The following is a 17,776-nucleotide window of genomic DNA, read 5'->3' on the forward strand; positions in this document are numbered from 1 at the left end:
CCCAGTCCCCTACACCAGCCTGGCTGAGGGTGAGATCGGGAACTGTGTCCTCAGGCTGGAGCAAGGGCTGATGAGGGTGGACACACACTGAGAGGTAGAGGTCTGCTCCCCAAGTACCTCATTTCAACAGGGTAATGAGCATCTCTGCCCGTGTGCCCAGGAGAGTAAGGATATCACATTGTTTCCAGAGATTCAGCTGAGCTGAGCTTTTACCTCCATAACCTCCTTGAAAACCATTCCAATATTTTGCACGCTGATTTTCTGTAGTCGTATTGAGAAATCAGAGAGAGAAATAAGAAAATGATAACCCATTTAGTTCTAATTCTTAAAAATACTTGCACAGATCATGCCAATTTTCTATGCTATTAAACTATATATATGCACACATGCATGTATGTGTATATAATGGAGATGGTTTATAGGTTAACTTCCCTAAAATATGTACTGTGGTTTAGTGATGGAAATATACTACAGGGAACAGGTGCTGTTCCACGTGATATGGGTATTTCTGAAAGGTACAAACAAGGCAAGCTTGCAGATGGCCTCATATGCGTGCTTTTTAACAGCCTGAAGTGTCTGCTGAAATATTTCCTCTTCTCTCTCTCCATGGTCCCTGGTGCTAATTCAAGGGTCTGAAAGTACATTTACAGAAGTTGCAGTTCCCAGGGATTCTGACATCTCTGCTGTTAAAAGTGGTGGCAGATGTGCACCTAGCTTTAGGTCAGTATTTGCCGAGCTTGTCAAAACAGAATTTCCCTCTAAGAAGGCAAACTCAATTTTCTTCCTCTGCTGGCTACCTGTGAGGAGAAGCTAAACGAGCTGTGACTGTTCAGCCTGGAGGAAAGAAGACTTGGGGGGTGAAAGGAGATGTGGGGCTCTTTTCAGTGGCGCCCAGTGCCAGCACAAGAAGCACTGGGCACCAGCTGGGCACAGGAGGCTCCCTCTGAACACCAGGAGGGCCACTTTGCTGTGCAGGTGACCGAGCCCTGGCACAGGCTGCCCAGAGGCTGTGGGGTCTCCTCCCTGGGAAGATCTCCAGAAGACCCCTGGACATAGTGCTGGGCACCCTGCTCTGGGTGGCCCTGCTGGAGCAGGGGTTGGAGCAGTGGAGGTCCCCAACGACCTCAGCCCTGTTGTGACTGTGTGTTTCTGTGTCCTCCTAACATGCATTGTGAATGACCTGCACACCTGAATTCGTGCATCCATTCATAAACTCCAGCTAGCCTGTGTGTGACCATATGTTTCCTCTCTGATGACAGTATTCTGGCTTTTTGGGAGAGGCTGCAGTAGGCTGCATAGCAGATCTGAAGCAGCAAAACCTGTAAATTTAACACAGCAGAAGTTGAACGTAACAAAAGCAACTGCCAAAAAGAAATTATCTCCCAGAGCAACATTTGCCACTTGCAAAATATTCTCATATTCATCAGTATGGTTGTTTCAAGTCATCAGTTGGCTAAGCTGTAGGTAGCAAATGGGTTAAAAATTAGCCTGCTGTGCCCGTACCATGCCATTATTAGACAGAGCCAGTGATGCTCATGCTGCTAGGCCAGGAGTGAACCATGCTCTGCTGTGGTGGGATCCTCCACCAAAGCAACACTGGGAATGCACAGTGGCTTCACATACAGGTGATTGATGACACTAAACCTTTGCTCTGTTAAAATCTGGGTTGTGTCCCTGTGACACCACGGCCTCTCATGTCCCGCAGGCTATACCTGTTCTGGTATGTTACACAAGTGAAACCCCGCAGGAGGCTGCTCACTGTCTCTGTGCTGCCCTCCTTTACCCCATCAGTATTGTCCTCCTGCTCTTTTCCCTCCTTTGCACCCAGGCCAAGGCAAGGACAGACCTGACAGCGCTGGTGAAGATACACAGAACTGTAGTTAATAAACTCACGAGATTTCGACAGTGGGTGGAATAGAAAATACATAACATCCTCTGCTTTCTAAATATAGAACAGACATTTCACCCACCATGAAGCCTACCAGGCTAGAGGTGGCATTTGGCAATACGCATATTCAGCTCCCTCAGCTCATCAGAGCAGCCCCCTCCGCTGATTCCCCAGAATACTTCCAGAAAAAGAAGGGAGCTGCAGCAGGCTCTGGGGAGTCCCAAGCGTTGGAAGCAAGCATCTCTGCGGTAAAGCTACTTCCCCGCAAGTAGGTGTCAGCAGAAGGGGTAAACCAGAGAAATGCTGCCTTTACCGAAAGCAATGAGGGACAAAAAAAAAATAAAAATAGAGCACCAGGCAGCGGCCACAATTGCGACACGGGTGTGTGGTGGTTTCTGCAGGAGCTGCGGGGTGGCTGGGAACACCCTGAGCATGCTGCTGCTACGCCAGCCCCGGACCTTGGCTGCAAGTGCCAGCGGTGCCCCTGCCTTTTAGCTGTCCCCAGCTGCCACCAGCAGTCAGCAGCAGCATCTTGCAGCTTGGACAAGGCTGGTGGCAAGGGCCACCAGCACACAGTGGTTTCTGGGTGTGTGGGTGTGTGCAGGAGTGGGTTTCTGCTCTCTTTTTCTGCCTTCGGACCATATACGCCAGCAGCAGGTCAGACACAAGCCTGCAGCCTCTCAACCCTGTAAGTCGCTTCCTATTAGACCACAGTGACTTTTCCGTGCATCTGCCTCTGACTGCAAGCTCCAGCTCACTGCAGGAGAAGCAGAGGGCATGGACCAGTTGGAAAGCCATTTCCAAGCCCGGCTTTGCTCTAGGTTAGGAGGCAGTGTTTTGTTTTGTTTTGTTTTGTTTTGTTTTTTGTGACTTGGGGCTCAGCCATTGACTTTCTCAGTTCTCTTGTGCAGGGGTGTCTCCTCCACCTGTCTGTCTGGTCTGCTCAGAAAGACCGGTGACATTTCCAGGGCGGTTCTTCTCTTGGAGCTGCTGCTGGCCACGGAGAGCCCCAAACACCCAACCTGCTTGACCTAAACCCTCAGGACCCTCAGCACCGTGCCAGAATGGTGCAGGCTGGAAGGGACCTCTGAGGATCATCCAGTCCAATCCCTTAGCCAGGGGTTTTGCATTTTTGAGCCAGTCTGCAGCAGACACCCCTGTAGATAGTTCCCTGCACATCTAGGCGGCCTGTTCTATTCCTCCAGCATATGAGCATCCACTCTTTTTTTATTTTTTTATTTTTTTTCTCCTGCAGATTAGGTTACTAAAACACATTTTACTAGGGCTTCTTGCAAACATGCCTCGGAAGACACACTTGGAGCAGATTGGAGCTGCTTGCTTGCTTTTTAACAGTAACAGCACTGAGCTTAATAAACATCTTCTCCACAGATGGCCTTGGTTCATTTAGGAGTTATAGATTTCTTGGATTTAAGCCACTAGTACCTTGAGTACACAGCCACAGTTCTTTCCTTAGGTACCCCCAACTCTGGCTGTCAGCCAGGGAGCTCAGGCAAACCATCCCCAGCACTGAAAAATGAGGAGAAGGTGTGGGAAGGGCGAGGAGCTGTATCTCAGTGAGATTTTTTTTCCCCTTCTAGTGGTTATGCCAAATGAGAATGGCAATTTTCCGAGAAGAAGAGCTTCTAGTTTTACCATGCCCTTTCTCTGCAGGATGAATGCAGGGCGGGGTGACGTGGCAGCTAGGTTTCACATTTGCCAAGTAGATTGGGAAGCATCTGAGATCTGTGCCAGAGATTTTGCAACATGAATGTACATTTAAGAGAGGAAAAATGGCAAATGGCTTATTCCACTTAATAAGTCTTGGCAAATAAAACACAGGTGGCGACGTAAGGATCTGTGTCCCTGCTTAGCAGCTGCAGATAGCAGGACACAGAGATTGCTGCTGAGCTTTCAGAGCTCTTTGAGCACCACTGGGGTGGAAGGGATGCAGCAGAGAAACTTTCCAATGTGCTTCCTGTGCTGTTCAGCACCCGCACACCAAGCAAGGTGTCTCCTCATGTGAGCCACCCAGTAAGAGGTGGGTCAAACCGGGGGGTCTCTGCAGCCCCCCGTCCCATGGTGCAGCAACATGTCACAATGCTCAGCATCCCCAGGATCTGTCCTAGTCTCTCACCTCTGCCAGGTCAGGGCGTACAGAGGGGACAGGTGGTGGTGTGGTGGTATCTGGGACCTCCAGAGGGAGGAGGTGGTGCAGAGGCTGCCGACTGCAGCCTGCTCTGATGCAGGCGGGAGTCTGCAAACGCTATAGTCATGGCAACAGTGCTCCAGATTCTCCCAGAGAGAGGTAATTCAGCTTCGGGCTTAATTCCATGCATCTGGTGTGTTGTGCAGTGCTGTTCACCCAGCAGCATGCTCACGACTCTTTTACCATAGCGGAGGTGGGGTGGGGTGACCCAGCTAGCCTCTCCATCAGTCGCATCCACAGGAGTGAGACAGGGGCAGGTCACAGCGGGACGACACACACATTCCTTCATCATTTTTAGTGCAGGATGCAAACTTCCTCCTTTTGCCACAGTATCCCTGCATACCCTTTTAACACTGGGAATTAAATAATCTGGGAACTTTGCGGGTAGCAGGAATGCAGACACCTGCAGGAGGCACAGATGAGCAGAGGGTACAGCCCAAAATGAGTGACCGGAGCTTCATCTGGCTGGAGTCTGTAACTCCCTGGCAGGCTCTCAATGGCCAGGCAGTTGTGCCCCGAGCTGGGCAGCACACCCAGAATCCTGGTAAGTCCACCAGAAGGGCTGGACACAGGCACACATCGGGCTATGGGAAAGGTAAAGGTTTCAGAAATCGAGGTTGGGTGCAGCAGCAGTAACGTAGCATGCAGTGGCAGCATGCAGAGGTGTGAGCAGACAGTAACACTTCGCAGGAACAGTTTTCATTTGAAATAGCTGCTGAAGGAGAACAGCATCAAAATGTGAATGACCTGGGGACTTCTGCCCTCAAACATTGCCTGGGAGCTCCATGGTAGGATATCGCCTGCAAGTTTGGGCTTCTCCCTGGCAGAGCAACTGGTGCCTCCTGGGAGCAGCCTGAAGAGATGGTTTTACAGAGGTTGAATGGTTTCACAGAGGTGGAAACAACAGCTGACAGCAACGTACTGACTTGGTAGCTCAGGAACAGGAGTCTTGGGGTTGCTGAGGTTTGCTCTGAGCCCAAGAATGAGCTTCCCTTTTTGGAAACATTTGGCTGCATAACAGCCCAGGGCAGACCACTCTTCCTCCTGTTTCTCTGAGACTTTTTCCAGTTCTCCTTTCCTTCTGCCTTCTATGCATAATCCTCCCACCAGTATGGTTTATATGCCGTACAGTAAAGATACGCAGTCTTACATTTACCATTTCAAACATCACAGGAAAACGTCAATTTACACCAGGGGGAAAAAAAATGAAATACCATAAGCAGCACTTACATGAATCAGCACTGGCAGAGGAACTCAGAAACCCTCCCACAGCTGAAACCCTCCTTGTGGCTTTGCTCCAGGCGCTCTGGTGGCTCAGTGACTGCCACTGTAATGGAAAGGCTTGGGAGTGCAGCACATCACCCCCCTGACCATGGCCTCTGCTTGCAGGCAGCTGCCTGTCACCAGTGGGCATTGCACCCAGCACCAGGTGCAGTAGGGGTGGCTGCTTGAAAGCCCCCTCCCTGCTCAGGGCTTGGTGGGGCCAGGAGACTGCAGGCACGCAGCATCCCCCTGGATGCATGCATTTGCTTCCCTGTGGCATAGGGGTATGACCCACAGGTGGATGGAGCAGGCAATGTATCTGTAACTGATTCTCACCCTGAAGTTCTGAGGCAAAGATTCGCAGATGTTATTCTACTTGCTTGCAAAATAGGGAACAGAGGCAGAATGCAAGACACCGTGTCCAGTCATGCTGCATGCAAGCAGCGGCACAGCTACCATGCCAGCTGCCTCCCCACTGGTACGGCATTGACGCCAGTCCTGACACCAGAGCCCCTTTCATTGTCTTTTCTCTTCAGCAAAGCACAAATTGTTTTAGTTGGAGCTGACTGTCCTCACATTCAGAACAGGCATTTTTCAGTCACTCAGGAGAAAAAAAACACAACCAAACAAAATAACAACAAACTGCCATGTTCTAATTGCATTTCCACCAGAAAAAAAAAAAAAAAAGGCAAAGATTTCCAATGCTCTTTTAGTAATTACATTCCACACCAGCAATACAAAACTATACTTAAATCTAATGTAAGGTGGCTTACTAAATCACAAAGAACAGACTTATCAAACACAGCAGGAAAAAAGCACCTTTGAAGATCCATCTTAAATGTATTCATACTGGCTTAGAAGCTAGGATATTTGGAAAGCAATTCAAAATACAAGTGATTCAAAAAGATGCAGTTTCTGTCACTCTTCTCCTTTTCCAACTTCAGCTGAGAACACTTACCTTGAAGAAAAACACAGTCTCCCTCATTATCTCCAATACAATTGTTTATTTTTTTCCGCTGAAAATGTACCAAAAAAAAAAAAAAAGTTAAGTCAAAATAACCCAAGATGTTTTTTTACTGAAATTACAAAACACATCTCAAAATGTGTTTTTCTATATAAAAAATCACAAATGTAGCAAAACCAAAAAACATCTACATGCCTGTTTCTCAAAGCAGCAGCATTCTTCAGGGAGTGCCTTTCATAACGTATAGTTTTCACAAAGGACTAATACTGCTTCTTTATTTACATTTTCCAGTATCAAATACAGGATGTGAAGAGCTGCAGATTTTTAATAGAAAACCATGCATTTCTGGCACAGCACAAAAGACAAAGACAAAAAGCCTGTAAGAAGGCTGGGTGAGAGTCATGCCTTGATATACAGCGTGTGTTCAGTGGTACTTTATTAACATGCCATGGCAGAGAATTTTACCACTAATTTTATCAAAAAGAAGAGATTGCTTTCCTTTATTAAGTAACATAAAAGAATACCACTTCTGCTTTATTCTGAACATGGTCTGCCTTCACAGTTATTTCACCATAAATACTTTAGTTTCTCTCTCATCCTTTCCTACCTCCATCTCTCTCTCTCTGTTGCCTACCTGTAGACTCTTAGAAAAATTTCCCCACTTGTTTTGCAAAGCCTGGACCATCTCTTTCAGTGCATCAGTAGCCTGCAAAGCAAAAGGGGTCTTCTCACAGGACAGGAAGTTATTCAGCTGCCTTGCACGTATCAGGGAGTTGTAATTGATCCTGTTTGCTAAGAGCATTGACAAAGGAGGTGTAAGACTGAAATGCATGCAGATGTCCATCCAGATTTTCTGCCAGTAGCATAATAGCTATGCTTTGCCATTCACAGCATCACTTCATTTTTCCAGGATTTGTTTACTACAAGGCATCCCTGCAAAGTTTGGTCCATGTTTAACACCAGGTTTGTTCTGCAGCAAGTTCTGGATTCAGATTTTTCTATATCACCTTAGAGTGCAGAGTCACAATAGAAAACAGCCTCAATATTCTCATTACCACTGCAAAATGTTGGAGCTGTGCTTGCAGGCTCACAGATTTTGGCAGATTGGCCGTGCAGTTCATTAATTAGCTTGAGGTCTCTGAGTTGTAATCAGGTTGATAGGCTCTTGCTGCTGCTGTTTGGGGTTAGAACTGCCTGTCATGACAAGCACACGCACCTGGGAGTGATTTGCTGACATGACTAGCATCTGTTCTCTCCTTTCTAAAAAAGGAAAAAATTGAAAGAGAAATAAAAAGCAAAAAATCTACAAGGAATTAAGGCAATATGAAAGAAGAAAACTTAATAGTTCTTTGCTCAGCTTGAGCTAAACATAAAGGAGCATCCTCTGTGCAAAGAAGCTGGAGGAACTGAGGTTTTTAATACTGGTAATACCCTTTACAAACCTGAGTTGGTGGAGAGGCTTCTGTGGCAAAGCATCCCGGGCCTGAGGAGGGCTGGACTGAGTGCTCTCCCAGCCATTCCTTCCCCAAGCAATCCACCAAGGGTGCCCCCAGCCACGCCTCGGGCTGACCCACAGCTCTCCCTTCTTTGTTTGTGAAGTTAGGCCTGTATGAACCCACTCATGTTTCAGCGTGAGGCCTGTGGCAAGAGTCACCTACTGCTTCTTGCTGTCTCCACAGTGCTAACACCTTTCAGTGCTGCACACACTGGCTGGGCCTGGTTTCTTCTTCTTCCATCATTAAATGTTGGCACTGTCTGACCCCTAGAGCCTTGGGTGCTCTCCAGCCGTGGGTGTAGCACCTGCTTCTCTAATTGAAGATCTGCCCTCACACGGTGTTTTCACCTCGCCATGCCCATGGTTTGGGCAGGAGGACCTACTGCCCCCAGGGGCAGGGCCCTAAACACTGCAGCTCCTGCTGTGGTAGAAATAAATTTTGTTTTAAAACCAACCAGATTACTTTTGTTTCCAAAACAGCTTCAGCCCAGGTCCAGTCAATGGATATTGGGATAAGCATGTCTTTAAGGATATGTTATGACCTGGCCATGCAGGCCTGCACAGGAAGAGGGTAGCTCTGGAAATTACAGGATTGGTAGGATTGAGAGAAAATGCTGCCTGCTGCAGAGCAGGACAGTGGTTTATCAGTCACGCGGTCTGCAGTAAGAAGGTGTCAGCCTGAACAACGAAGATACCTGCTATTTTGAAATAAAGCAGTAGCACAGCTTTACACACCTCTTTTGTTCATTACTCACTGTTAGTCCCTGGCAAGCTGCAGGAGTGGGAGCGCAGAGAGAAGGGATCTGTGCCTTCCACACAAAGTCCCCGGAGCAGCCTCTGGTGTTTGTTTGATCATGCTTCCATAGCGCAGGGCTGGTTTTCTAATGAGTCAGCAAAACTTTGGGCCGATTTCTTTTGTTTGAAAGCACACACGGAGAAAAGAGAACAAACTGAAGGCTTGATTTTGTAGTGAGAATGAATTAGCAGTAGCTAAGTGCTTTGAGCAGTAATTATAGTACAACACAGACACAGCTCCTGTACTAATGACCCCTTGAAAAAAATCCCATGTGACCTAGCATGGGGCAGGCATGCGGTTACTGTGCTTGTTTGCTGCCCTCTCTTGGAAGCAAAGACCAACCTCCAGGAAAGGAAAAGCAGAATAAAGGTTGTCAAGAGGACAAGCAGCAAATACTCTCACTCCAAGAGGGTGGAAGAAAAATAAAATAAAATAAAATAAATAAAATAAAATAAAATAAAATAAAATAAAATAAAATAAAATAAAATAAAATAAAATAAAATAAAATAAAATAAAATAAAAATATAGTAATACCAAATATACCAATATACCATATATATATACCAAATAATACCAATAATACAAAACAAACAAACAAACAAATTTTCCCTGCATTGAAAAAAAAAAGAAATGCTTCTGAATATCTGCTTTATTTTCTAATGCAAGATCTGAGAGAGAGATGATCTCAGCGATGAGACTGTATGTCACAGATAAACATGTGCTTTTATTTTTAAAGGTATACGAAGTAAAATTTAAAATATATAATGTGACAAAACAACAACAAAACAAACAAAAATATACTCAGCCCTCTTTAAAGACTGTACCACCTTCTTCTAGGATAACTTTTTTTAGCCAACTTGAAGCACATCACTATTTAAAATGTTCAATAAACATAGCCAACCAGCCTGAACTCCACTTGGGTCTCAGTCTTTGAAAGAAAATATATAAAATAGCTGATGGCCCATTTTAATTCTGATTGGAGATCAGCTGCCAGGGATCTTTAATGAAACTTCCATGGAGGGCTGTGGAAGTCCATCCATTCCTCATCACCTTTCCGTATAGTGGAGGTTTCAACCTTAAGAACTATCTGCATCAACCCCAAAGTCTGTTTAAGTGTGTAAGCTGAAAAAAAAAGTGACAAGCTGTGGATGCTTGTCACTTTTGAATGAAAGGTATTTCCTTCAGTGCCTAAGTGTGGAACTCCAGAAGCCTCGTTTCAATCATTTTTTTTTAATTTTAATCTTATCCCTCACCTGAGAGCAGTGTTATCACCTATGGTACTCTCCTCTCCTTGCTTCCCAGGGGATTACTGTGCACACACGCATGTACAGGCACATTCATTTATCTCAAGGACATTTGCCCAATTCAGCCCTGCGTCTGAGACAGAAACAACTTCATCACCATTAACCTCAGGCTGATGTAAACTCGGAATCCTAAGAACAACAATTTCACTGTCAAACAACTCCATAAGTGAAACAAAGAAAGGACCAAAAACGAATTTAGTCCATATTTGCCTCTGATGAATGCCACTTAGGGAAACTTGTGCTTTTCTTTCCAGATGAATTCTTCATTTGGCTGTAAATTACATTTGGGAACAGGCAATTTTTGCTAGAGCACTGATTCACGTGCAGTAGAGTAGAGCGGTCTGTGTTGTGCTATGCAGTTGCTACATCTCGAGCGACCTCTGTTGTCAGAGAAATGGGATGACAGAGAAGGATACCTGATTTGCCCTGGCAGTCTGTAAGAAATGCTAGAAAAAATGGGAGAGAAGAGCCTTAGAGACTGCCCGGAAGAAGAGAGCTCTTCACCCTGCCTGCCCTCCCTCTGCTTTAGACAGGCCTGCTCGGAGTTGCTCCCCTCCTTTGAGGAGACTATTCCACAGACTTAGCCGGGATATAAAGAGACACTCCAGTGTTACAAGGTCCTGCTGTCAGATTCTGTTGAACCAGATGAATAGCTTTAGAGGAGGAAAAAAAAAATGAAATCACCAGATATCAGTAATAAAACTCACTGGAGGTAAATGAAGCTCCCATATGAGATGTGCTTGGACAAATCTGGACTAGGAAAGAAGTAATGAAGGAGAAGACAGAGAGACACAGAATAATTTCTGTTTTTATTTGAGATTTGAGATTAATAAAGCAGAGGAAGCAGCCACGGTTTTACCCTAGTGGCTGAAGAAGGAAACAAACATTTCACCACTGGTGGTGCCCACTAGGTTCTTGTTTTGGGCTGGATCAACTTCTTCTACCTCTAAAATTTTGTTCACTGATGGAATCAGAGTGAGCATGGGCAATGTTTTCCCATACACCTAGTGTACTCATTTACCTCATATACTCTTCCTGCTGGACTATAACTACCCCCATTTCTAGATAAGGCCATACCTCAGGACACTCTGCTGATCTCCATTTCCATTCCCTTGACATTTCCCAGTCTGCTGAAACTGTGATGAAAATTTCTTCCCTAATAATTGTGCTGATCAGTCATTGTAGTATTACAGTGTGTTGGTTTACATCATACATTGATCAGTGGAATTTTACTGGGGACTTTGGTGTTGTATGTGCTTAAGCAAGCAAACTGAAGGACATCAGCTCATTGCAAGGTCAGCCCCAGAGATACAGGCCTAGCTACTTGGATGGCCAGAGAAGTAGCCTTGCAGGCAAAACAACCAGGATAACACTCGCATCCTAGCCACCTCTCACACATCCTTGAAATCCAGCCCCCTCACCCCACAGAGTCTGGTGTCATAGATAAGTAACTAGTACAAAACTGAATGCAGGGATGGCTGAAGTAATAGGTAAGTTGCTTTGCTAAGTTTTACTGTGATTGGTAGTCAGTAGCATGTGTTAATTAGTGATTGGACAACTTATATTGTACCTGTATGCCTGAAAGGTATAAAACCCTATGTACTAACACTCATGTACATGAATACTTACCCTAGTAATTCTGTACTGTGTCCTAGCCACTCTCTGCAATCAGCTGTGAATTTTCATGACCAAATAACATTGCAGGCAACTTTATCAGACATTTATACTTGCTTTAGCCTTTTCATTTTAAACTATGTTTTGCAGCCACAGAATGATAGCCAAGCATTTTAAGAGAATATTCCTTCCAAAGCCACATCTAGAGAACTGATCATGTGTAATAAAAGCATGATTTTTGGTCATCATACAAAGTACTCTCTTGGGACAACTTGCACACAGCAAGGAGGACAGCTTTTTAGCTGTGCTCCCTGCCAAGATACTGCATGATACTGCATGCAAGCCTGCATGTTTTCTCCCTGTGCCGTTTGCCTGTGCACCTGTCTATGCATGTGTCTGTTGTATCTTCACAGCACTGTTCATGCCTGGCTTCTGGGCTGGCTGCAAAAGATCAGTTAATGACTTTTGAGTTAAGTAAGTTGGTAACACATTTTCACTGAACGTGAGCCTGGGCTTTTCAGTGCCTACTGGCAGTCTGATCTTTGAACTACAACTGGAGGGTAATTTGTCTGAAACAGCCCACCTAAGCTTTAGTCTCACTCAGATCAGCTGATCGACACCTGAAAAGAATCGATATCTGAAAAGAAAAGTCATGGAAAAGGAATGATGTGTATCCAGCAGGGTCCTCGTTGGTCCTCTTGCTAAATGCTATGTGCACATGCCAGCTCTTGGGCAAGGTGTGATCCAGCTGAGGAAGCCATATCCACAACTCCCTGACTCAATAAAAGGGAAGTGGGAAGGTGTCCCAGGCTCTCGTGTGACTCCTTCATGGGCTGACTGTCCATGCATGTCCATGCTCCTCAGTGCTCACCAGTGAGTGGCCTGGGCCATCAAGAAGTGGATGCAAATCCCCTTCACAGGTGTGTGCATGTTCATATATTGAGCCTAAAGGAAGTAATTCTGGAAATCAATGGGATTTTTGGAGTGTTGTTTTTCTACACAGTTGGGAAGAGCTCTCCCAGATCTGAGGAGAGCAAACTTCAGACTGCTCAGGGAACTAATTAGTAATGTGCCCTGGGAAAATGCTTTAAAGGCATTGATTTTGATCAATCAGGCTGGTTGGTTTGTGAGCACTCTGTTTGCGGATGCCATTGCGGGACCTCTCTCTATTAACAGTCTTGGGAAACTGGAGAGGTCCCAGTCAATCAGAAGCTGGCAAATTTGATCCCAGTTTTCAAGAAGGGTAAGAAAGAAGATCCTGGCAATTACAGGCCTATCAGCCTCACTTCAGTGCATGGTAAAATTATGGAGAAAACTATTCTTATTGTAAAACACCTAAAGGACAACACAGTCATTGGTTAGAGCCAACATGGGTTCCCTAGGGGAAAGTCATGTCTAACAAACTTAATTTCCTTCTATGATAATATCACCCTTCTACATGACCAAAGGAAGCCAGGCAATATAATCTCTCTGGATTTCAGTAAAGCTTTTGATACTGTCTCTCACAGTATCCTTCTGGACAAAATTATCAGAATACAGTTAGATAAAAGCATAGCAAGAGAGGTGAACAACTGGCTGATGGGTCAGGCCCAGAGGGTTCTTGTAAAAGCAGTTAGTTACATCAACCGGTCACTAGTGGGGTTCCCCAGAGCTCCATTTTAGGACCTCTTCAATGTTTCGTAACCAATTTGGTTGAAGGACTTGAAGGTTTTTTAAACAAGTTTGCAGATGATACTAAAATGGGTGGAGCTGTTGAGTCTGTCAAGAGTGGTGAGGCCTTGCAGAGAGACCTTGACAAATTAGAGAGCTGGGCAACCACCAACATTATGAAGTTTAACAAGAGCAAGTGTTGGATTCTGGAGCTGGGAGGCGGCAACCCTGGTTATACATACAGAGTGGGGGAGGAGAAGCTGGAGAGCAGCCCCACAGAAAGGGATCTGGGGGTCTTGATCAACAATAAGCTGAACATGATGCAGCAGTGTACTTTGGTCAGGAGGGCCAACCATTTCCTGGGGTGCATCAAGAATTGTCCTGCTCTACTCTGCACTGGAGCAGTCTCACCTTGAACACGGTCTGCAGTTTTGGGTGCCACGGTGTAAGAAAGATATAAAACAATTAGAGAGTATTCAAAGGAGGGCTACAAAGATGATGAGGGGTCTGGAGGAGAAGATGGTTGCTGAAGGGTCTGGTGGGGAAGACATATGAGGAGCAGCTGAGGTCCCTTGGTTTGCTCAGCCCCGAGCAGAGCAGGCTGAGGGGAGGCCTCATGGCGGCCTGCAGCTCCCTCACGAGGGGAGCGGAGGGGCAGGCGCTGAGCTCTGCTCTCTGGGGACAGCGACAGGACCAGAGGGAACGGCATGGAGCTGGGACAGGGGAGGGTCAGGCTGGGGGTTAGGGAAAGGGTCTGCACCCAGAGGGTGATCGGGCACTGGGACAGGCTCCCCAGGGCAGTGGTCACGGCACTGAGTCTGCCAGAGGTCAAGGAGCATTTGGACAATGCTCTCAGATACATGGTCTAATTTTTGGGTAGTCCTCTGGGGACCCGGGAGTTAGACACGATGATTCTTGTGGGTCCCTTCTAACTCAGGATGTTTATGATTCTATCATTACTATCGGTTTATGCTTTGAAAATAAGCTATATAGGCATTTTTAATGCAGTTACAGACTGTATGAAAGCTGCACAGCTGTAACATAAGGGTGCATTGATAGCGATAAAGCAACAGTGCCTCAGGGCTGAAGCACTAGGCTGAACACAAATTTTAAATTCCCCCATTAGCTTGTGAAGTGACTTCTGTGGATTGCCAGTTCTACAGTGGTATAATGTTTCCAATGATGGTTGTGTTACAAGGTGTTTTCTGCGGGTGGAACAGGCTGTGTAAGGGGTAGGTGACCTGGTGGCACGAGTCCTTAAGCCGCACCCAAAGAAGCTATAGTTTACTTGATTGTTTGCATAGTCCAAAGAGGACCTATATATTAGCAGCTTTAAATCAGGAAAACTGTGTTTCTTTTGGGATGGTCTTTACTTTATAAGGTATCTGTTACCTGTGAACCATTTTAATTCCATAGTCATCGTAGTATGTAGAGCATGGAAAGGACACATTACAGTGCAGAGGTTGTTGCTGAACAAGCTTCCTTTCTGGGCTCAGACCTCAGTGGTCTGCTCTTCATTTCTTGTATTATATCCTTATGATTGAAGACAGTGCTTGATGGTTGTCAGTAAAAGACTGTTGCCTGTTGCACTATTGCTTGGGGCTAAATCTGTGAAGTTTTAGGGGTTTTGAGTGCATGCTAAAGCCCATGTTGTATTGTTTGCATGACAAACTGTTTTCAGTTTGTTTTTCAATATTTCAAAGAATTTTCTGCCTTTATGGCCTATACAATATGCCTATTGTTTATCGTTCAAGTGATTCATAAATAGTATTATTTTCTGTTCAGAGTAAATAGCTAACTTGAAAATATAACTGACAAAATACAAAAGTGAAAGCCACTTAAAAAAACATATCAGAAGAAAAACACTGTGGTTCAGTTTTTCCCTTGTAACTTTAGCTCAGTGCTTAGTGAACAAGAATTGCCAGAATTTCTTCCATTTCCTAATATATTACCACAAAACAAAATATATAGTTCCTTCTGAGAATGAACTGAGAAAACTGTCATGACAGAGTGGTCTGCAGTTCTGGGTGAGGCTGCGTCCTGCTGCAAGTGTGTGAAGGAAAGATTCAGGTGTGTTTTTGGAAGCTTTAACCCTTTCCATTTCCCTCCCCACTGTCTGAACTCCTTGTACTAGGATGAAGCAGCTCTAACTTCACATCAGTTTGAGAACTCTTCTATCTCCTCATTTTAACATAAACACTCAACCTTCACTCTCATCTTATCCAAGCAGATAGTGTTTCACAGATATAACACTCTTATAAATTGGGAACGATCTTGTACCTGTTTCAACAGATGACAAAACGAAGCACAAAGCAAGAAAGGGCTACATCTGGAAAACACTGTACTGAATCCAGAACCCAAGAGCATGTGTTCACAGAATCCATATTTTCCATACCTACGACTGAGGTAGTGCCTGCCAAGCTGCCTCCCCTCCATCTTTCTTCCACTATCATGCTGCTTTCCTTCAGCCAGAGCCAAGTGCTTCTGAGTGTGCTCAGCTGATTCCACTCATGAATTGATTTGCAAATAAGGGAACTTTGATGAACAAGAAAAGGACATATTCTTACTGACTTTCCAGAAGTATCCCTGAAATGGATCATTTTATATCCATTTGACAGCTTTGGCATCAGTGATTATTTTATCAACACTAATTACATCATTACAGCAGAATAATGTTTCATGGCCACTTCTAAATGTCACATACTTGAAGTTATGCCTTCACAAGTGGATACAACACATTCAAATCAAGAGGGCTTCAAATTGCATTAGCATGATCATGCTAGAAAATAGGCTTATTGTAGATAAGTAATTTTGTGCTGAAATTCACCTTAAAGATTTTAATATCAAGCTCAATATGATCATGCAGAGCAAGTAGAAAAAAATATATACTGTGATCAGAGAGAGCCTTTTTCTCTCTCATACAGCTCCCTGCTGCACAGTCTTTATATATCCTCTAAACACTCCTATTATTCTTGCTCTGCAGGCACGGAACTGTAGCACATGGTGTGTCTATGCTGCATTTCAGTCATTGGCCTGAATTCACACTTCTATTGCACTTCTAACTTTTAGAGGCATACCTGGATTTAGAAGTGGATTTCAGTATGACAGGAAAAAAAGCTTGGGACCTATGTTAAGCTTTCATGCAGGTCTAATCATATCTTCACTACATCAGATAGTTCAAAAACAATGTGGCTCATACTCCTAGCATTGTATATCTGTTCACTGACCAATATGATACAGACAAGTTAGCTCGGTATCCCTCCTAGAAGGACTTTGGCACCAGCTGTTACACTGACAGTTTGAACTGCTTGGACACCCTTTAGCAAAAAAGATGAACAGAGCCAAGAGAGGCACAGTGCCAGGGTTTCAATTTTCTTTCTGGCTTGACCAATAGCTACTTTACCAACAGTCATAGCTTGGAGAAACCACTTATGGTGACACAGAAAGCAAAGGAGCTAGAAACTGAAACCATGTTGCTTGAATATCTAGCCTCAGCTACCCAGGCTAGATATTTAAGTCCCATTTTTATTTTTTATTTTTTCCTAGAATCCAATCCATGGCCTGGAGACATCTTGAAGCTAGGTTATTTTGAAATACCCCTTCAAGCACATGATATGCTAAAAAAAAAAAAAAAAAAAAAAAAAAGGTGAAAGTCTGCACAAGATTACAAAATGCTTTAGAAATTTCCACCTCTCAAAGACCTTAGTACAAAACCAGTCTCCAGTCCTCACTCAGCAAGAGCTGGTGGCTCCCTGGGGGCAGAGAGCCAAAGGCAACAGTGCAGCCAGCTGGATAGGGACTTATGACCCAAAGTCATGGTGAAGACCATATTGCAGGGGAAACACAGGTCTGAGGTCAAGCCAGCCTGCTGCTCAGGACCAAGCTAGCAGTGGACTGTCAGACCCACCATGACAGGCTGAGGTCAGAAGCCTCCAGGCCAGAGTCTATCTCATGAAGTCCATGGTGGGACCAGGACTCCTCCAATATAGCTCAGAGAGGAAGATACGAAAGGTTGAGCTCAAATAAATGCCTGCTCCCGTGGTCTGTATGTAGTAGTGAGGGCTGGAGGCCCCAGATGACGCTGGTTATCAAGGCCTATTAATGCCTTCAGGACCCAGACTGTCTTGAGGCGATGTGTTTACAATGTTGTTATTAAATACTAAAAGAAAGTTTGTGTCCTTGTGCTAGTCTCTCTCTCCAGTCTCTTTATTGTTGTCCCTCCAGGAGGCATTAATGCCAGACTTTGTGAGGGTCATCTGTGGGAAGTTTCAGTAGCAGAAGCAGAGTTTGTGGTTTCCACAAGGCTTCTTGCCAACTTCAAACACAAAGCTGGGGGCTTCTGTTCTGCTGGTGATTTATCGTGCTGGGTGAACAATATGCAAGGACAGTTATGTCCACAAAAGCCTCTCAAGTAAATGAATCGGGTACTCTTTCAAAAGCCTGTTCTTCCCTGAGGCACATGAGGTGTTGCTGAAGTTCCAGCTTCGCCAGGTGCTTCATGCTGTTCAGAGGGCTGGAACCCGTTTCATCTATGTATTTGATCTATAGTAAATTAACCTTCTGAGAGGAAGGTTTGCTCTATGACTAACAGCCATC

At 45.0% G+C, this 17,776-nt stretch overlaps 1 long non-coding RNA gene across 1 annotated transcript; it reads right to left on the bottom strand.

Moving 5' to 3' along the window:
- Positions 1 to 2,737: 2,737 nt before the first annotated feature.
- On the bottom strand, positions 2,738 to 8,916 carry LOC311426723. Its single transcript, XR_014686983.1, has 3 exons — positions 8,552 to 8,916; positions 6,316 to 6,373; positions 2,738 to 5,239 (listed from the first exon to the last, which is right to left on the bottom strand). It is a non-coding gene; the product is annotated as an uncharacterized lncRNA (long non-coding RNA).
- Positions 8,917 to 17,776: the final 8,860 nt, after the last annotated feature.

Source organism: Aythya ferina (assembly GCF_964211825.1).
Source record: "Aythya ferina genome assembly, chromosome: Z".
Lineage (NCBI taxonomy): Eukaryota > Metazoa > Chordata > Aves > Anseriformes > Anatidae > Aythya > Aythya ferina.